The sequence below is a fragment of the Amblyomma maculatum genome, chromosome 3 (assembly GCF_055883805.1).
Source record: "Amblyomma maculatum isolate TAMU_Amacu chromosome 3, ASM5588380v1, whole genome shotgun sequence".
NCBI lineage: Eukaryota > Metazoa > Arthropoda > Arachnida > Ixodida > Ixodidae > Amblyomma > Amblyomma maculatum.
Window position 1 is genome coordinate 90,204,814 of NC_139346.1, and position 22,675 is coordinate 90,227,488.

A 22,675-nucleotide genomic window follows, 5' to 3' on the forward strand; every position below is an offset into this window, starting at 1 on the left:
ACGCACAATGAAAATTAATGAAATAGATTATATAATACATCATGCTTTCCTTATTTCACAATAAAGGGGAATAAGACCGATGTGTTACTTACCCTTCCCTTAATGCCGGCACTGCAGAAAAAGTAAGTTTCCGCAAACAGCTGCTAAAAATACGGTTCGGCGCTCTTGGCGCAGAGACGGCGTTGTAAATACACAAATTGGCCTCGATATCGAGCACAATCACCACCCTGCGGCACAGCGGTGAACCCTAACCAGTGTGGATGCATATTCGTGTCGCGTGCCAGCCCACAGTCATTTACGTGTAGGCGTGCGCCGTCTACAAAAGTGCTTTTTTTTTGTTTCACGGTTCCTGTGCGCTTTCACATACTTATTTGCCTCTTTCAGAAGAAATATGAACAGGCTATTACCCCACGCTCCATCAAAAAAAAAAAAAGATACATGTCCATATCGAGTATGCCACGCTTGAAAGGGCTGGCATATTCCTCCGTGCGTATTGATTAATATTGTTTGTTTCCTCTTTTTTTTTTCTTTGTGTGTGCTTATTACGGCTGCCTGGTCGGGTTTATTCTGTACAGCACCGTCTATTAGCCCCGCGGCTATCGGTCCAAATATTCTTTATATATTTATTTTGCGTAGAACTAAAGATCGCTTTGATTGATTGATTGATTGATTAATTGATTGATTGATTGATTGATATTATCAGTAGCGGTCTTCGGCACTTGATATTCTTTGACAAGCGGTGTCACAAGAAGCGCTTCTGTCGTCAGGCGCTGTGTCAAAGGAAAACTGGTTGCTGCCGTGAATAGAACTTAATGCAAACGCTCAAAAATCGTATATACCTGTTTCTGTTTGGAATACCGCAACTACTAAAGCATGCGATCGGAGAGTGTTGCATAGCAAAATCCACTTTGAACAAGCCACTCCGTGCTTTCTGTGTCCACGATAGAATTGTCTGAGTACCTTTTTTTAAACCTCTGTCGCGGTGTCTCAGTGGTAGGGGGCTCAACTGCTGATTTCGAGAACGGGGGGTTCGATCGCGGACGTTCTGAAAGGCGCTCCTCTGCTGAGCAATTTGACTGCACGCTAAACAATCCCAAGTGGTCAACGACACCGAGGCCCGCTCCTACATCATCCGTCGTATAGCCGATGTCGCATGGCATGTTAAACCCCTATATGCATTTCATTTCTTCTTTTTTTCTGTCCAAGGATTCTGCGCATCCGTAAAAGTTGCAATGAGCACATTTCGCTTTAGAGAAATGCTCGAACGTTTCAAAAACAAATCTTCCCAGCACTTGTTACACTAAATATTACATAGTACACATAGACCAATTTAGCCTTCAAAATTCCTTGCCACAACATGACAGAGACCAAGTGCAATTTTTACTATGTCTTCGCAGCTACTGATTCGTGGCTTGCACTTTACGTTACTGAGCATTAATCGCTTATAGTCCTAAATTTTCACAAATGTGCAAAAGTTCTGTCACGTGGTGAAATTTATTGTCATTGAAAAACAAATTACACAACTAATTTACCATTTATAAACATCACATATCGAAAATTCCTTATATTCCCTCGTTTTTAGGAAATCATTTAAAGTCATTTCAGAGTGCAACATCAGATAATCTGCTGCATGAAGCATCCGCTTTGTTATGAGCTCGACAAACTCGATGCACTCACCGCTCTACACGTGGCCAGTCATCTTTTCTGTGCGGCGAGGTTTCCTCTACAGTGTCGGCGTAATCTCATTTTTGTGGAATATTGTGCCTGGTTGTCTAGCCAGAGTAGATGTCCACTCAGTCTACAGGAACCCGCCGGGAAGTACCCTGTCCGTTCTGCATTATGACCTGCTTAATCCTCGAGTCAAGTACAAGTACGATATAATGAACTAGGCTGCCTCGATTCATTCTAAAGTACTGCAAGTCAGAGCACGAACCTTGATCTCGTGGGCTTGACACTAAATTTTCCTGCTTACTCGTATAAGAAACATGCACGCTTTTGAAAAGACGATAAGATGCCACGCTAGTCCGAAGTATCAGGCCTGTGAGCGCTGAGTAACGAAAAAAGCGTGAAGAGCGATGCAGTAAATATAAAAGACGGCTAGTTGCGTGCCTTTGTTTTTCTAATATTCGGACATTTTTTTTGCTGCATTGGCGAAATCCACGAATTTGTTCCTGATTTTGCAATATTGGAACACGCAAAATAGTAAATCGTTAATGCATTGCATAAGGCACGTTTTCATCGCCACTAAACCCGTAGAAAACGGAAGCAGACATACGCCGCGCGCGTTTCTGCGAGCGCCGCCGGCTGCCAGTCCCACTATCGGAGCGATGGTGGCACCACCTCTAGGTCAATCTCGCGACGAATACCGTACACATTAACAGCTTGAGAGGCAAGTTGGTTCTGCATAGTACCCAGAAATGTGGTGCAATAAACACAATCACATGAAAAGAAACACAACATAGGCGCACACTACCAACTATAATATGGATCTGAACAGAAACTTCCTCTTCACCACTCATCCTCTTCTACACCCAAGTGCATCTGTTTCACACACCTCTTCTTTGCCAAAAAGATAGTCGCCCTTTCTTCCCCGCAGAACTCAAACATCGTCCAAACATGGCAGTCACAAATTATACACTCAATTACATCTCCACACACCTCTTCTTCGCCCAGCCACTATTATCACAGTCGTACCAATGTAACACAACCATCATCCAAGCAGGACAGTCACAACGTCCACCACATAGACACACACTAGCAAACAATCGCCAAACATGTGCAGTAAGATATGTTCATCCAAAACACTTCACTTGTGAAGTCCCTATGTAAACAAAAGGAACTGTAATTTGCCCAGAATGTCGAATAAGCAATGCGAGCATTGAGCACATGTACTTGAGGGAAAGTAGGATCAAAAAACGAACATGGCCACAATACACCAAAGGTGTCTAAGAATAACAGCTTTAGGGCCGACAATAAACATAATTCTTCCCATTACTCACGAAGATTCCTCAATAAAAGTAAATTCTTTCCTGCGTAAACAGAGCGAAGCTTCACTAACACATACGTATTCTTTCTTTTGCATCCAGAACGCCTCTAAACATTTGCGGGGCATCTTGTCCCGACTCTTCCCTAAAATATTAGACCTGGTAAACAATGGCATGCACTTGCCCTTCTGACAGTGCAGGAGTAAATTTGACCCCTTCCAATATTCTCTTATTCTATCATTGATACATCCTCCAGTATGCCCTATATATACTTTACCGCATGTCAGTGGAATCTCGTAAATCCCTCCAACCACACAGCCAATAAAACTCTTTGCATGCTTCTTACCGCATCGTGCCTTCTCTCCCCTCCCTATTATCGCACAGAAATCACCCAGTCTATTTGGCGCAGAAAACACAACTGGCACTTCATACCTGCCTGCCACCTTTTTCAGGCAGTGCGCCACTCTATGAATATAAGGTATTACTCGCGGGCGTTTATTTGTCAACTTATATGCAATCCTTCTTTTCCCTTTCATTTTCTGAAGCACAGTCTCTGCCACGCCACAAATAATCGTAACAGGAAATCCAGCCACCTCAAGCCTTTGTAATTGGTTATTGAAGCTATCCTCAGCCACGCATTCACATTATATTAACAGGGCTCACTCCAAACAAAGGGAAGCTATCGCTCTTTTAAGAGTTTTTCAATAAGCTGACCCATATGGAAGTAGCTCTTTTTTAGCCCTGGGAAAATACTTCCAACACACATTCCCTTCACAAATTTTTATATTTAAATCTAGAAACTGCAACTTGTTGTCCACAGGTAGTATATGCGTAAAAGTAAGTCATTTTGCTTGTATCCTAAAAATAGAAAGAACGCGTTCCACACTTTGAATCACTGCAGAGCCCTTATCTAAACTGACTAAGAAATCATCAACATACCTCAATATTTTAAGACCTGAAATATTAAAGGATGCATAAATTGCTCTGTCAACAGAAGATAAAAAGATGTTACATAGGACTGTGACAACGCATGTATCAATGCAAATGTCCCTTCTCTGCACATACATATCTGTCCCTTACGGAAATCCCATATCTGCTTCAGATATGGAACATATGCTGCCAGATACAAATATATAAGGCAACAAATAAGTCCTTATCTGGGCCAGATAAGGTCATATATGTGCGAAATGTTGCCCTTATATGGCTCAGATTTGGCCATATCATGCAACATATAATCCATATCCGAACGGCTAACGGGACCTCATATGGCTTGATCAGGGGCATATATGGTATCCTCGCGACCTTATGTGGCCCGATAAAGGGCATATATGGCATCGTCATGACCTTATATAGACAGACCAGGGCCGCCTGGCATCAACAGGACTTTATATAACCTCATCGGGGCCTTAATTATGTAGGCGCCATAGTTATTGTATATTAGCAATATATGGCCTTCGTGTATCTTCTGCAAATATCCAATATTGGCATCATGTAGTCGAGCTTCAATTTTTCTACACTCAGCATGGCCTGCGTGTTAACTGTATCCAATTTAGAAAATAGCTACTACTCATATTTCAAATATTCTGTAGATTTCGCTGCACTATAATTATTACACCATGTGTTCCTTAATCCAGGAGGGCGCTGGGTTATAGCTACATGCTCCTCTTTCCGCCTACTAACCCGCATTTTCATTTAAAATGCGGCCGCAGTCCGGTGCACAAAAGCATGGTCGGTTAAGTTGAGCGATTCAAAATATCAAGAAAATGATGGCAGTTCAGTATACGGCCCCATCCGCGCTGTCAGACGGTGACTCACCCTCAGAGACAGCTGGCGGTTGCTTCGTCGAGGGCCGCAGTGGCCAGGCAGTGACTCCTCCTCTCCCACGTTCCCCTCTTTCCTCTCAGACAGCGGCGGCCCCTGCGTCGCTGGCTCGCATTTTTCTCCTCGCTGCCACCCTCTATACCGCGTAGGCCTCGCGCTCTCCATTTTGTGTGTGCTTGCTTCTTTCCCCTCCCCCTTTCAACTCCGTGCGCCTAAGCACTTGGTATCTCGTTCCTTTTCGGTGGCAGACATCGGAGTTCGGTGCGGCTGGCGGGCGTGCTGCATGTTGTGTATGCTGGTGTGTGTGCGTGTGCCAGCGCATGTTCGCTATTAGCTGTGTGCATGTAACAAAAATACGACAGCAAACCTACAAGAGCTTCAGTCTGACCGTTGGCACAGAGGAAATTACTGTGTCCCACTGCGGGTGGAAGCTGCCTCTCCAGCCTTGGCAGCGAACCTGATGGTCGATTGAGCTTTTCGGGGATTCTGCACTGGGTGGCCCGGCCAAATCTTCACCATTGTCGGATCGCACCCTCATCGTGCCGCCTCATCTTCACGCCCGATCACCAAAACCGTGAGCGTGAGACTTCTTGTCGGGAACTAGCACTTGCCAGCCTCAGGATATTGTTCACTTTATTATTTTGATGGAAAATTAATTTTCCAATCAGTAAATTGGATGGTAATTGCCAGTATGTGATATTTTTCCGTACATCTCGTTGCTAATTTGTCTTTCGCATGGCAATTTGGACAAATTTCAGTGAGTGGATAGGGTCCTTCGTTGTTTATTATTATTATTATTATTATTATTATTATTATTTGCACTACCTAAGTAGCTTCATGCTTGATATGGTTTAGGGGCAGTTTGTCGCTGTCATAACAAATGCCATCGGACGTGCTTTTTTTGTTTTCTCTCCTAATTTGAAAAGGAACCACGAGTTAGGCGCCTTCGCTCATTTTGCACTGCAGTCTCTGCTTAAGGTAACACCAGTACTTCCTGACAGCCTATATGTACTTTGCTAAGGTTTAGGTATTATCAGCAGCCCCAGCAGCGTGTGTCTTATCGCCCTACGGTTTAGCGGTACCTTTTCCGGGTGTCGATAAACCTTTAAATTTCATTTTAATAGTCTAGTTGGATTAATAGCCGTTTATTTTATTTAGCTTCGCAAGTAAACTAGCTCAAACTAAAAGCATTTACTGGTTAAAGCTCTGTGTGTAAAAGAGCAGAATAAAAATGTAATATCTAATTTAATAGGTTAATGTATTTCACTTTAGCTTCTCGTGTAGACATTATTCTGTTAAGATATCTCATTAGTTTGTTATAGTATCGCACGTAAATGACTAGAATCTCAATATTTACTAACGGATGAGCATGTATTTGACCCTCGGTATACACACGTAATTCAGGACCGTCTTTGAGCGATTCCATATAGGCAGGGAAAAAAGAAAACCTGCGGTTTCAAAGCTATTTTCCTGTAAGGTTTGAAATAAAAGGGGAAATTCAGGTTTTCCCTGGCAAACTTGATTGAGCGTGCGTTTAGCTGGAATACTGAAATTGTTTTGTGCGTGTTGTAATAAAGTGCTATGTTGATATGCAGATATATAGATCTATAGTTCAAAACCTACCTGCCATGCGGGCTAGATCTTTAAATCAGGAATTGGGTATATAAGGCATATCTGACCAGATATGCCTTATCTGGTACTCGAAATCAGGAATTGGGCAGATCAGGCATATACAACCAGATATGCCTTATCTGCTACTCGAAATCAGGAATTGGGCAGATATGCCTTATCTGGCCCAGATCTGTTTTAATATACCATATCTGCCCAATTCCTGATATACCTGATCTGGATTTTTTTTATAAGTCCAGATATGGCATTTCCGTAAGGGGTCCCAAACGACACAACAGTAGACTTAAGGTAAAACTCGAGTAGGGAAACAAAATTGCTAACATTTCCACCAGCAGAGTTCTGAAAATCTACAGTGCAATTACGTTCAATACATCTGCTCACCCATTCAAACAATTGTAAATGCAGCACGGAATATGTTCTGCAGACAGAGCAATTTATGCATTCCTTAATGGTCCAGGCTTTAAATTATTTATGTTGATGATTTCTTAGTGATTTTGGATAAGGGCTCTGCAGTGATTCAAACTGTGGAACGCTTCCTTTCTATTTTTAGGATACAAGGAAAAGGACTTACTTTTAAACATGAACTGCCTCCGGACAACAAGTTGCAGTTTCTAGATTTAAATATAAAAATTTGTTTTGGGAAAGTGTATTGGAAGTATTTTCTCAGGGCTAAAAAAGAGCTACTTCCATATGGGTCCGCCCATTCAAAATCTGTTAAAAGAGCGATAGCTTCTTTTTGTTTCGAGTCAGCCCTGTTAAAATCATGTGAAATCATGTGAACATATGCCTAAGGATAGCTTCAATAACCAATTACAAAGGCTTGAGATGGCCGGTTTCCCGGTTACGATTATTTGTGGGGTGGCAGAGACTGATTCAAAAAAATGAAAGGGAAAAGAAAGATTGCAGATAATTTGAGAAATAAACGCCCACAAGCAATAGGTACCTTATATTCATAGAGTGGTGCACTGCCTGAAAAATATTGCAGGGAGGTATGAGGTGCCCGTTGTATTTTATGCGCCCAAAAAACTGAGTGGTTTGCGTGCAATAATAGAGAGGAGAAAGAAAGCACAATGCGATACAAAGCCTGTAAATAGTTTTATTGGCTGTGTGGTGGGAGCGATTTACGGGATTCCGCTGACATGCGGTAAAGTATATACAGGGCAGACTGGAAGATGTATCAATGATAGAATAAAGGAACAGGTGAAGTCCATAAGAAATGGGAATGGGTCAAATTTACCCCTGCAAGGTCGAGCCATTCTTTACCTGGCCTCATAATTTAGGGAAGAGTCCGGACAAGATGGCCCGCGAAATTGGTTGTTTTCTTTGTGGGGTTTAACGTCCCAACGCGACTGAGGATATGAGAGACGCCGTAGTTGAGGACTCCGGAAATTGTGGAACACCTGGGGTTCATTGAGTGCACTGACATCGCACGTAGAGGCGTTCTGGATGCAGAAGAAAGAAGACAAGCCTCGCTGTGCTTGCGCAGGAATGAATTTACTTCTACTGAGGAATCTTCCTGTGTAATGGAAAGAATTGGTTTTATTATCGGCCCTAAAGCTATTATTCTTAAACACCTTTCGTGTATTCTGTCGATGTTTGTTTTTTTATCCTACTTTCCCTTAAGTACATGTGCTCAATGCTCGCATTGCTTCTTAGACATGCTGGGCAAGTTAAATTTCCTTTTGTTTAAATAAGGACTTCACAAGTACAGTGTTTTGGATGGACATGTCTTACTGCACATGTGTGATGGTTGTTTGCTAGTGTGTCTATGTGGGGGACTTTGTGACTCTCCGGCTTGGATGATGGTTGAGTTACACTGAGAGGATTGTTGTAATAGCTGCTGGGTAAAGAAGAGGTTTGTGGAGATGTAATTGAGGGTAAAATTTGTGACTGCCATGCTTGGACGATGTTTGAGTTCTGTGTGGAAGAACATGCTACTATCTCCTTGGCAAAGAGGAGGTGTGTGAAGTAGATGTACTAGGGTGTAGAAGAGGATGAGTGGTGAAGAGGAAGTGTGTGTTCAGATCTATATTATAGTTGGTAGTGTGCGTCTGTGTTGTGTTTCTTCTCATGTGATTGTGTTTGTTGCGCCACATTTCTGGGTACCGTACACACTGCATGATAATTTCTTTACTCTGTCTCTGCAAAACCAGATACTTCTCTTTCTGTCGCTTTACAAAGCGATTCATCGTTCCAGAGCACAATAAAGCTCTGCACCCCGACCTTCGTGCACTGCACAGCGGCGCTAATGTACGGAATTTGCAACAGCTTAACAGTGCGCACAAATTTTTGCGATCTTCGCAGACCTGCTAGTTCACAGCTGGTGCCTAATATTCTTGTAACGCCACTGCACTGCGCGTAAAGCATGCTGCATACGGCCGGGGATTTGCGAGCGCAGGCGACCTAAAGCGCTCGCCGATTGACCCACACACTTTATCTTTTTCCACAAATTGCGGACTACAGTAATGACTTTAGCAACCGCACAACCTCTGCTAGTACTAATCGGAATAAACATGTCAAAGTCGTCTAGACTTGCAGAGCTCAAAAACATGTTCCACACATAAGAAGGCGGTCATTTGTCGTGCAGTCGACGGCCGCGTGTGACGATGTCGAAGAAAAATTGCAGTCGTGTGCACCTTTGCGGACCTCTGAAACCTTTCCAGGGACCCTAGGCATCACCCCTGTCTAGAAGCGTGGCTATCCTCATCAGTGCGTCGAATAGTATCACTTGAACATTTTTCATTATTATCGCACCGAATTGAGTTACCATATAGGCATTGGCAGAGTTTCGCTCTTTTTTGTTTTGCCGCCAAGAAATCCTTTACCACCGTGAAGCCAATCCGGAGTGCACTCCGGCTGCATTACACCGTCCTTCGTGGGGATGGCGTTCCGCTTTATGCGTGAGCTGCAGCTAGGGTGCCTTATTTCGATTAGGATAGCCAAATTAACCACTTCTCGACTGCTTTTCCAGTAGAGCTGCTAGACTCTTGCAAATAAAATGTATCAATTCTCTGCACAGCATGGTTGCTTATCTGCACCTTCGTGCAGCTCTGGCAAATCCTATAAGTAACTCTAACGTCCAGCACCTCCGCACGCCACCTGCCGGCAATTCTGAAGACCAAGCGGCGCCACAAGTGCGAGCCATCGCCCCTGAGTTCAGGTACTGACATCTAATCCGGCACCGAAGCCGCTCTCCTGCCTTGTGTACTCAACGCGGTTCTGCCAAATAAACAGTGCAGTACAACAACCCCGAAAGTATTTCGCCTTATTGCTCTTCAAGTGTCTTAAGTGCCTCCTAGAATGTTTTCAATGCTCGAGATGGTGTTGACTATGATTGAATGGTGCTGAATATGTGCGACATAGAATAGTCTGTCTGAATCCGGCGGTGAAGTTGCTAGCAGGAGCTGCCAACGATGGCATCACGTTTCAGATGGGGATCGAACCCGCACAAATATTTGAATACAATTAAAAACGCAGCTCCTAGCTAGGCTTGGATAAACAGGTCTTTCGCAGGTCTGTTAGAACTAAGTCGGGTTATCCGTATGCCGATTATTTTTTCTTTTCTTTTCCTCTCTAAGGAAGCACTCAGCAACTGATACCTGCATATGATTTGGGCAACCTGCAGCCGTGAGTCTGCATGATTGTCGGGCGACGCTGTAATCTGGTAGGTGCTCACAGGTTTTGTTAAGGGCATTCTTGAAACAAATTGACTATGGCTCTGTTAACGTGTATGGAATGCGCCGAATGAATTTGCAATAATGGCTACGAGAACATTGTTCATAAGCCCACCACACATGCTCGCCAGAGAAAACAATCTTTAGGTCTAAACATTTGATTGCTCCATCTTTTTGGAACTTCGTGCATCAAAGTTAGTGGGTTAAGACTTTCACGAAAAAGTGTGAGTGTTTTAAAATCATCATGCTCATATAATCTAGAGCTGATCCCTAAAATCAGTAAAGAATAGCCTACAAACAAAATTTTTAAAAGGACACCAAATCCCTCTAGAAGGTCACGCAGTAGCCAGTCGTATTTAAGGAAATATATATGGCTAACAGTAGGAGCAGTGTCCGAGACAATGCAAATGCCGTCTTTTTGGAGACAAAAGCTGTCCTTCCATTTAGCAAAAGTTGAATTAAGATAAAAAATTAAAAGTTCAAAAAACTCGCTAACATGCATTCCCGCAGAATTTTGGGAGGCCCCTATTACATGCTCACCGATGCATTCCTCGACACATTGCAACCGCTTAGCTTGCGGTAGAGTGTAATATAGATCTATTTTGTCAATTGACATTGTATTGAGGCAGTTTTCAGAAAATCAAGAATGGCTTCGAACTTTATCACCAGGAAAAGATCATTAAATGCAAAAGAAGAAATCGATTTTTGCCAGGATCCATTCTCCGAGAAAATAACATGCAAAGTGCATTCTGGCTTGTGAGGTATTGCGGAATTAAAATGATCTAAGAGGCTTTAGTTGCTATTTCAATAGACTTCAGATGCTGCAGGTTCAACCTGTCACACAATTTCTTTGCTTTAGATTTGAACTTGCCCAAGTCAATATCACCCCGGGGTTCGAAAACTTCCCAAGTAGCATCCCCAGCTTTGGAATTAAACAAAACAAAAAATAGAACAGCGAATTGCTTCTCTTTTCTAGAAGTCTAACGCATAAGGAATGCTTGTCCAGAAAGTTTACGACACGTTGTACAGAAGGGTGTGACATACCAGGCTTGAACTTAGCCAAAACATCAACGTCTTGAGATATCCGCCGCTGTTTTCTTCATCCGGAAATTTGTCTACAACCTGCCTCAAAAGTGACAGGAGCTTGGGCACTGCTTTTTCCGGCTGAACTGCGAATTTCAGACCAAGGGCTACCTGAGGGACGTACTACGGGAGCTGCAGGCTTTCGTGGTTATGGACATGCCCGCTCACAGTACTGGTCCTGTTGTGGAATGCTTCAATAATTTCTCGACCAAAGATGATTGAAAAAGTAGAAAAAAAAAACAACCGTAGGCTGTCATTAGGCTCAAAGGCCATAACTTCCAAACTTCCTTCCGAGTGCTCTACCAAATATGCAATGGCGACAAATGTTCAATCTTCTCTTTACTTACGCATTTGTGTTGCATGTAACCTCAGCTTGAAAGACTTTACCAATGCCAGCCTTTACCATACAGGCGGAGATTGATTGTTATAAGCCTGACTACCTCTACTCCCATATCCTTCGAAACAAAACAATTCTGTATTAGATAGCACCTCTTATGCCAACATTGTCCATAATCTCATCCGTCCACCTAAATTTCAGCCGCCCCTGCTATGGTTGACTGCTCTTGAAAAACCAGTGTTCAAGCGGCGGACGCAGCACAAAGTCGATCGCAGTTGTCTATAGTACTCGCGCAATTTCATGTGGTGAAAATAAAGTGAAATAGTGAAGCAGCTGCAGAATATTTTACTTCATTTGCTCCAATGCAGATTTCTCGAGCCCTTAAAACAGGCGTGATTAACAGTGTGCTTCCTTAATAACGCGAGTGTTACAAGAAAACCGATCAAACAAGAAGGGCCGGAGTTGTGTGATAACCCTCCTACACTACCTATGTCATAAGAACAGCCAGAACTGACGCCTTCTAGAAACCAAACGACAAACAAGCTTTGGCCTTCGTAAACATAAAACTACCCAGACGACAAAAAGGAGGCAAAGAGACAGCACAAGGCTATGTGAACTGTGTCGTCCCCTCTAGGTCGACTTGTCGTTTCTGCGGTTTCATTTCTGTGATGTTCCACTAAATGGCCTACAATCACACTCGTTTAATTATAGGTCTGTGAGCAGCTCCTTATGAGGTATGTACAAAGGAAGTCAACAGCCACTGATGGCAAACAAAGCGTAGTAATTTTTCGTAGCGCTGATCTTTACACTCACACTCAAGTAATTCTTTTTAGAACCAGAGCGATGCTTGAGATCACCAAGGACACGCATGCGTAGTAAAGAAAACGTGTGCAGGAAACATGATTACATTTCAATCGCGTTCAACAAGGAAACGTACCATGCGTTTCATGCAAGCGGCTTACATGTGTTCATGCATACAGGATTGTTCTTGCGATCTTTCGGTGTAGTGTGCTTCCGTAAACTTCATCGTGTGTTTCCATATTCTGGGGCCAATATGTAGGCAGCAGGCTGCCAGCTGCAATTCGTTGCCAACATCAAGGCTACCACAATGCCAGACCTATACTTGACCATTCGTTTTGAGTGCAGCCAGTACCAAGCTCCACTTAAACTGCTGGAACTGGCGCTGCATGCTCGCGAAGCTGCTGCCAAACTTTTCGGATGAGAAATTGTTCGAACTTCTCGATTTAAACCCAAAATATCGGTAAAGGTATGTTAAATATTCCTTTTTATCAGAAAAGTTTAAGTGTCCTGGGTATGCACGAAATAGCTAGCTCGCTGTTCAGACCAAGTTCTGATCAAATGGGCGATTTATATTGAAGGAAAGACCGAGGCGTGTTGCAACCGTGTTATTACTGGATATGTAAGACAGTTGTGTGGGTTTAAATACTGGTTTGCTACCTTACTTGTCTTTTTAGATGAGGAAGCACCACCTCTTCGTCTCCTGCTATCTATGTACTGAATATTGACTATCACCACCTGGTACGAACTGTTAGTCGGCTACGTAGGTTTATCTGCAGTACAAGCTCCAAACCTTGCATTAGCACCACGAAAATGTATAGACGTATGAGCAGCCCTCATGTGTCGACAGGAAACGTGGAGATCATGTCATGCCACACTTTCTCACTTATATCACAACTATCAACAGGTAAATGATAACATCCCATGATATTTTATGGTAAAGTTCTTATGAAGTTCTTATGATATTGTCTGCAAACTATTTCAATAAAATTGCGTTAGCTTTAAATTGACGATCAGAATTTCTTCTAATTAGTGGTTCAAAGCACCCCTTTTTGTGCGTAGGGTTAGTGATAAACTATTAGCGCTGACAAAAATACCAAGAAAGAACCTTAAGTGATTTTTTACCGCACACAGATTCTACATTAAATTAAGTCATTGCAAATGTCAGTATTGATTCATAAAAATAGTATTTACCAAAAAATAAAACTCTTTCTGAAATAAGTGCCGAAACAAATCTGTCAGATTACTAAGTGGTGAGAAACGAAAACTTCAACACTTGTGTGTAAGGTATACATTTTGCTCACGGGCTTTCATCTGGAAAGAAATCTGCAGCTTCTGAAAAAGCTGCTAGTACCTCAGCCGGTAAATAATTACTCCATATCAAGGCGCTATACATGTCGGTGCTATGCCGTATTGCATATAGAAGAAATGATTATCAAAACTGTTTTGACCAAAGAATATGACAGTCAGCCATGAAGGTACTGTACACTCTAACATGGCAATGATAGTGTCTCTAGTTCACTCCAAATCTTTACATAACCCTAACTTTTTTGTCATCTGAGAACCTCATCTATGTTTGGTTTAGTTTATGGTCATCCCCCGCGGGTTCTTTCACGTGCACTTTCGTTACGCGCCTTGCTTTTCACTTTCATTTTCATTTTTCACCTTTTTAACCTGAGGTGCCGCTAAATATAGCAGTGTCTATTCTGGCTATGTTGAGAAGACCATTCGCTTCCTGACCTCGAAGAGCCTTGGCCTCCCGCTACAAGAGAATGCCAAGTATTAGCGGATCGGCAAGTATACTGTCGGGCCACAGCTCAGAGATGCGCTCAAGAAGCTTCAAAATATCTCGCGACGCATTGCTGGATTCCAATGCACTTACGAGGCCATGAAGCTATCTGCTTAATACTGCAAAGCATTTTTAAATAATGAAAAAAAGTTATCGTACAATGGCCACCGCTCAGTACGCGGTAAGTACTTCTGTTCGTTTAGTCCTGTAGCGGTAGCTATACTACGCAGTGTACAAAACCAGAGACAGCAAGCTCGCCTAAAGGCAAACCGGGACTAAGCCCGCAGGGAGACCCGCCTTGCTTAATATAGTGTTATGATGAATTACGCCCACATTCCGCGTTTTCGTCTTATCGGATGTGTCTCTATTTCCCCGACATCTAGTGATTTGGTTGATTACATAGCCGGAACCGAAAGTGGTAGTTGGCGAGTTAAGGTCGAGGAGATAACGAACTGTCGCCAACGACGCAAACTCGGAATAAGGACTCTCATGCATGACGACGTGACTAACTGATCTTTTATGACTAATTTTTGTGCATTACTATCTAAGCCACAAAACTGACTGCACTATTATAGTCAATGGGACTAAAATAACAATTTACGGTTTATTATCTTCATTAATCGCTGAATAGCTTACGTTGAGTATAACTGCGTTCGAAAAATTGTTGGTCTGATACCTTAATTAGGTAATTGTGATCAAGATATAACTTAAGTTGCTTCATTGTCATACGCCGTTGGACAGATTTTGCTGGGTGTAATTACATTGAACCAATCGCATGTCCTATCAGTTGCAGGTAATTAGTTGTTGTTTTTTTTTAAATCGAACTTCATGCTGCGGCATTCTCCTTTACCGCTGGATGGCTGATGTTGAACAAAATTGTACTAAATTAATTTTAGATAATAAATAATCACTGTTAAGCAGATCATTGTGTATAATAGTTACGTTTAATGCTAGAATATGAAGTTATATATTAGCGCGGCAGCGCCGGAAGAACTTGACGCTGCTCTGTACATTAGAGTAAATTACAGGTCCAAAGAGAAACCAACACAATGAAGGTTTTCTGCCTAACATGATTTATTCCTACCCCAAGTCAGGGTTGCCATGAATAATTTTCCGCTTAGTTCAATAAAATCCACGCGCAGTGACGCTTGAAGACAAACGCGAATTCATGCCCTTAAGCATAACACACTATTCTTAACACAAGAAACCCCATAGGTCCCAGGTTTTTCTTCAGATGTAAATGAACAGGCGAGCTTTTCTCGTATCCGTGAACTTATACGAAGCCATCTGGCCTCTCCATGCCTATAAAGTGTTTTACAAGATTTTATTTCAAACGTAATTTTAAATAACGACTTTTTATTGCATTAACCTACTTTGGACATGGCAGCTACCACGATCATTCAGGACCATTTTCCTCGGTTTATCCCGATAAGACGTTGGCGAAACATGAGAGGTATGGTAATATTGGGGTCGAGGCAACCACCAACCAGCGGGAAGTACCGTATTGCACGGCATACGCAGCCATTCTTGCAGCTGTCAGTAGAGGGCTGACGTGGTCGGCACTGAAAAAAAAGTATAGTTTTTTTTTGTATACATGAGACCATAGCAGTTACCGTATATTTAAATATTGCAGGCACACAATGGCGCCTAGCTTTTTGGCCTGTCAGCGCTTTTAAAATTGAGTTCAGGGCGTCATTCCTCTTTCGTAAATGTACCACTCACAAAAAATGACCACTGGTCTAAATATGCCCGGCAAGAAAAGGCCAGAAAGCGCGAGCGCATAGACAAAACCACAACCTACTTTCTGCATTATGGCAATAAGCCGCCCTTAACCCGGTAGTAAAATCTCTCCTCTGCCTGCCTCAGAGCTGATACACCAATCCTATGAAAAACGAGCTTCAAAACCGAGGTCAATGTACTTAATCCAAATTATGATATGTTTATTTGTTTTTGTCTTGCTGAAAGAGTCGCCAAAGAAGCAATAAAAAAAAAAACCAGGACCAATATGTGCCGCCCATAAAAGCACTTGGCTTCAATAAGTGCAATTTGGCTTCATATAACTTTGGATATCACTATTTCATTTTATGTTTCGAAATGATTTAGATAATGACAGCCACATTTTGGTTGACTACCTATAAATGCATTGTTTTCACATATAATTGCAGGAGTTTGCTGCGGTAACAATAAAAAAAATGTTTTCTGGACATATTATCTAAATTTACTGACCACTGTAATGACGTGGCACTAGGTACGTTTCATTTCGCCAATTCGATAAGACTGGTTGCCGAGAATGCATGTGAATATTTTTTTCCGCAGATAGAAGAACAAGATACAAGCGCTGGATACAAACCTGCTTAAACTCAGAAAATTTGCGGCGTCCAAACAGAACGTACGTTTACGGTCAAGAAACCATTTCAAAACTTTATTTCAGCCAAATGCTGTTTACCGCGGCAAAGAAACAAATTAAAGCATGGTGGATTTCCCCCCAGCGTGAAGGTATTAACGTTTTTACTTCAAATATCGCTAGCACCGCAATAGGTTCTTTCGCGGCTGAATACGTCATCTATGTCATTACACGCGTAACGTAGTGATTAAAAAGTATAGTACTTTCCTGCGCGATGTTTAGAACAACTTGCAATAGCGCCTGAATCTTCGTCGGCACAGGTTTCCTGCTTTACAGAAACCATCACCTATAATAAAAGAGTGCGCTAGTTTCGTATTTTGTGTTGTTAGAGCACGAACGTTGTTAATAATTTAGAAAATTGGAAACGTCTTTAACAGACCAAGCCTCCAATTATCATTTGTATCCCTCCCTAAAAATGTGTGAAAGGTAGGTGGTGCACCTATGCTTAAATATGTGCAAATATACTCACGAATGCGAGGCAAGACCTGTGTTGCCAGATACTGACACTGCATAGAAAACGGAAAGCAAAGGAAGTTTAGTTTATTGTATAAACAGATTAGAGAGGTAGGGGGCGCAGGCAAAGAAATATTACATGTTTTACTTAAGCATTAGAAGAGCTGTGAACCACAACTGGATTATACCAGAGATATTTATTCTCGCCGTCAGGCGTTCATCATGGGTATTTTATATTTGACTCAATTAGTTAGCAGCTATACTAACTTATCCAAGATGCTCAGTGTTCATTTTAGCCCCGAATGAGTTTGAAAAAAAAAATTCTAGAAAGGGATTAGGAAAGAACCAGCCCTCCTTGTTTTGCCAGAGTACCACTTATAAAGTTATTCGTTCCGGCATTTAGGGAAGCCCAGAAAATATGCAAATAACGCGTGACAGCGTGTTTACGCTTCTGTTATTGGCGCCTTGTGAACCGCATTCAGAAACAAACAAGCGTGCACGCCCACCATCGAAACTCTATCTCACATCAGCAGCTCATGTTAATACTACAATTAACATGGCAGAAAACTCGTGGGATATCGACGGTGTTCTGTTGCGTGAACCCAGTAATACATTTTAGCTTTCGAGTTTTCTTCCCGAAGCAGTGTCAGGAGAGATATATTATTGAAAAACAGACGGATGTGTTTCTCTTGTTTCTTGGCACCTACTTGGCGAAATATTGGCGAAATTATGCATCGCTGAATTATGCATCGCATGCTCTCAAGACCTACTCATTTTTTTATTCAGTAACCTAGTGAAACGGGTCATTGTGCAAATGTTTTCCTAGGCCATCTCGTGTCGTTTTCATTGTGTCTGGATGGTTATAAACGAATGTTTATAGCCACCCAATCTCCTATCCAAAAGCTTGACTGTGCTAAGCGAATCCTGGGACGATGTGAGATCTATTCAGTTTTTGTGATGATGAGGAAGCAGAAACCAGATCAGATAATGCAATCGCTTGCAGGAACCGCTGTTCAAATATTTGTAACCAGCCAAAGTGGCAAAATATGCTCTGCTACTAACAGTTATAACTGCGCATTTTCTTCTCAGACCATTATGCAAGCGTATTGATAGTAATGTTAGTTCGTTTAAATACGCAAGCAAAGAAACAATTCTTTCGGCACTTCCGAGCATTGATGCTCTTCAAAAGCGGCTCTCAACATTCTAAGTACTGAACTTCCTTAAGTAGTCAGTCAAATAAAAAATTAAAATCTGAGTGAAAAATATTTGTATAATATGTGCAGTTTGCACAGATCTCTCTCGATTTTCTACTGTTCGCAATTCAGACACCCATCAAGAGCTGGAAGCTTTTTCACCGGCATTATTTAAATGTACCGAACGCTTTTGAGTGGATATATTACTGAACACAGATTATTGCACTCACCGCTACAAGCTGCGTTTTAAGTTCACACGTTTTTCGCAACGCACAAAAAGAACTTCGCATGCGCAAGAGCCTCTTTTATCACTAAAGTTTGAGCAAAGCCTGAGCATCTCACTAACAGGCCAGATGCTCAACTTTCCGGTAAAACTCTCCGCCATTCTATTCAATAATAACATATATCTCTGATGAAGAGTACCGATTGGTTTTGCTCCCAAAACTGTTACTTCTAAAAACTCACAGCGCGTTTATATCTCAGGTTTTACCAAAATTTTAAGTGTATTATTTATTACACGTTATCACTGAAGCAACTGTGAACAATGCCCTGTGGGCTTGCTCCTATGGTATCTTTTATTGAAAAGGTAGGGGTCCAACGACCAGATATTATGACACTACTATCGTCCCCAAAAATGATTCTTGGAAAGGGTTTAAAAGAGCAGCCTGTTTTTAAATACGCCGATCTGAATTGTTGTCCAAATTCTTAGAGAATATTCCTTGAGAAACTTTTTGAAACGCAAAAAAATCGTGATCACTGATTTACTCCTGAATATAACAATGGCATGAGGTTTGAGGTTCCTTCAGTTGTGAGCGACTAAGCAAGGCGATTTAAACACCTACCTCATTGTCAATAAAGAATGCACATACTTGAGTAAAAACAGTACACTCACATAGCATCTGTCACAACGGCGACGGAGAGAATGACGTACAGTAAAATCATGCTGCATGCGATTTCATAAGCCCAACTACAGGAAGCGCTTCTTTGCACATTTCTCGTATTTATGCTCCCATTACGCTGAAGCTGAAGGTGCGAACTCTAGCTTTTGAAATGCCTGTTGTGCGGAAAAGATCGCGCCACTTAGCCGCAACTGTCAGAAGCAGAGATCGCTCTTTCTGTGACGCTCTTTTCTGTTTTTAGTTGTCACTGCACCGGTACGCCATAATAATAGCAGGAGTAGGCATTTTTTATAACCTACCTTTCTGCTGTTGCTCCTGTTTTACTATGGCCAAAATAAAAAGGAATATGCGTCTTGTGCAAAAATAAACAGGTTTACTCCGGTATCATATTACTTAAATTTACTCAAATGTTGTCAAATTCCAAAACAGAAATAAAGAATTGACGACCTCGATGCTATGCGGTTGCTTTTATTGGACGCTCGCAGCTAAACGCAATTCACCTTGGCACGGAAAGCTTTAATTCCAATGAACAGCTTTACAGGTAAAGGGCCGAAAACTTTTCACAATCTCGAACATGCTACAGTCATGTTACAAAGAAGGACCAGGTATTATCACTGCGTTTCAGTCCATGAAGGAACAAGCATTGGGAACATTTGACGCGATAGCTCGTGTGAACATGCTGCAAAACAGTAAAGATTCATATCGTAGGGAATCTTCCATTCTTATAACTTTCCTGAGTGTATGATTCTGGAAGAAGTCCGTAATTATACTGGCCCGATATTTACCGCCAATTTATGTCTCTCACAAACCAACGGTAGTGCTGTAATTCAGAAGTAGCTTAACATGTGAAGCAGCCTTTCTCCCCCTTCTATGGCATATGTTTTTACGGAATTCCTCAGCTTACTATTTTTAACACGATTCAAACTTTTCATGTCTATGTCCCTGCTGTTTTGCTTTCAAACCCTATGAATTCTTTTTTGTCCGCTTCCTGCAACTTTCCCCGACATAATTGCAAAGTAATGTTCCTAATGCGTGCCTTGATATAATTGTTAAGCATTTAAACATTTAACCGACCGCCACTATTTATAAGGGTTTCACGTCCCATAGTGACTCAGGCTATGAGAAACGCCGTAGCTGCGGAAATATCGACCACCTGGGGTTTTTTTTTGTGCACTGATCGCCCAGCACGCAGACACCCTACTTTTCTCCTCCTTCAAAAAGCGGCCGAGGCGGCCGGTATTCGATCCCGCATCTTTCCATCTATTGTAATCTAGTAATTTTAACACGTGTTTGTCTCAAACTGGTGATAACGCCCTGTACTGATATCAAGTGTGCTAGTTTGCATGGTACTCTTAAAACGTCTGATATTGTACAAACGTTTATCCGTAGTAGGGAAATAGAGGCGTTGGTATACGTAGTTTACCCTACACCAACCAAACCAATGCAGTCAAATGCCAAAAGGCCTAATGAAGTTTTACTACTCTAGTGTAGCTAGTGTGGAGAAATCAGTGATCCTAGGGTTCGCTTGCAGTCCTCATGGACAGGTATCAAATCACTGCCGGTGTGACTAGCTTTAGAGAGAGTCGAACATGAAATCTATGTGATTGGTATGATGTCAAAAGAGCTTAATAATTGTTATTGTATAAATTTGTCCTCATCAGCCCTAATACGCCATATCCCGTTGATGGATGTATAGATGGATGGATGGATAGACGGACGGACGGACGGACGGACGGACGGACGGACGGACGGACGGATGGATGGATGGATGGATGGATGGATGGATGGATGGATGGATGGATGGATGGATGGATGGATGGATGGATGGATGGATGGATGGATGGATGGATGGACGGACGGACGGACTGACGGACGGACGGACGGACGGACGGACGGACGGACGGACGGACGGACGGACGGGTGGACGGGTTAGTCGGTGGGTGGTTGGGTGGATGTATTGGCTGGATGAATGGATCAGTCGTTTGCGAGTTCGAATGACGTAGGCGTCACCATTGTGGAGGTAGGCGGTCAGCGGCGACTGCGTCCACGCTTATTATCAAGTAGCTGGAGAAGCAGCAACCTGAGAAGTGGCGGCGGCAGTGACCTGCTGAGACTAAGCGTTCCGGGCACAAATATGTGAGGTGCCTGCTGCAGGCGGAGGGAGCGGCAATGATCACGCAAGGCTTGCAGCTCATGGTCGTCTAGTTGTGCCAGTGCTAGGTGTTTTCGAGTGGACAGCAGAGAGAGAAACGCTAAGGGAGGTCTAACCACTACAGGTAACAGGGATGCTAATGATTTTCTTGACGTTTGCCCTAACTTTGATCTCGTTCAACTAATATGCGAACCAACCCCTGTAACTGATGACTGCGCGATGATTCTTGACCTAGTAATATCTACCAGGTACCAGCGATCACCAAGTCACACATGCCGGCTTCATGATTAAACCATCTTCACGCACAGCATGTAAGCGAACAATCCAAATTTACGATGAAGGGAACTAGGTTGCTATAAATAGTGAACTTCGCCCATTTTTACCAGATTTCCAATTTAACTCTCATCAAATGCCCCGCCGGGGTGGTGCAGTGGTAAGACGCCCGACTACTGTGCCGGAGTTCCCGGGTTCGAACCCGACCGCGGCGGCTGCGTTTCGATGGAGGCGAAACGAAGAGGCGTCGTGTGCTGTGCGATGTCAGCGCACGTTAAAGATCCCCAGGTGGTCGAAATTACTCCGTAGCCCTCCACTACGGCTCCTCTTTCTCTCTTTCCACTTTCATTCCCACCCTCCTCCCTTCCCTTACGGCGCGGTTCGGGTGTCCACAGAGCAAGTGTGACAGTTACTGCGCCTTTCCCTTCCTGTGAACCAATTTATTTATTTATTTAACTCTCATCAAAGATCCGTCCACGAAAACTGGTTTATGTTTAAGAGAAAAATTGAAGATTTGGTCGATAGGTTTATTGCCAACATAAATAGACGAACAAACCCTCAAAACCCTTGGTTCACTAACACACTCAAACGTCCTGAAAATAATACAAACCGTCTCTACCGCTCGGCCAAGTTACGCCCTAGTCAAAACGCTTGGAACACGTATTACGCAGCTGAAAAAACGTATTTACTAAATATTCGAATAGTCAAACACATCTTTTTCCATGCCGATCTGGCCAAAATGTTGACTACTAACCCCCGCCGGCTCTGGCAAGTCATTAACCCCCACCACGCACGCACTATTTCCCTCACCGATGCATCGGGTGTTACCATCTGTGGAACTGAATGCGCCAGCATGTTGAAAGGCGCCTTTTCATCTGTATTTACCAATAAAACAGATCCGATATTACCTCCAAACCAGGCTATTATCCAGGATACCATGCCTTCTCACATTTTCTTCAACAGAAATTTTGTCACTAATAGAAAACATTAAACTTTCATCCTCGGCTGGAATTGACAATATCCATGCCGAAATACTGATTAACACCAAAGATATATGTTCATCCCTGTTGTGCTTGTTATTCACACATTCCTCCTGACAGGTCAACTGCCAAAAGAATGGAAACATGGGAAGGTCGTTCCAGTCTACAAACTAGGTAACAAAAACTCACCACTAAATTACCGACCC

The 22,675-nt window shown here is 42.6% G+C and overlaps 1 long non-coding RNA gene across 1 annotated transcript; it reads right to left on the minus strand.

The window, feature by feature from the left end:
- Positions 1–15,493: 15,493 nt before the first annotated feature.
- On the minus strand, positions 15,494–19,122 carry LOC146195256 (uncharacterized). The gene is made up of 3 exons (XR_014705547.1): positions 19,058–19,122; positions 16,989–17,025; positions 15,494–15,677 (listed from the first exon to the last, which is right to left on the minus strand). It is a non-coding gene; the product is annotated as an uncharacterized LOC146195256 (long non-coding RNA).
- Between the last annotated feature and the right edge of the window lie 3,553 nt (positions 19,123–22,675).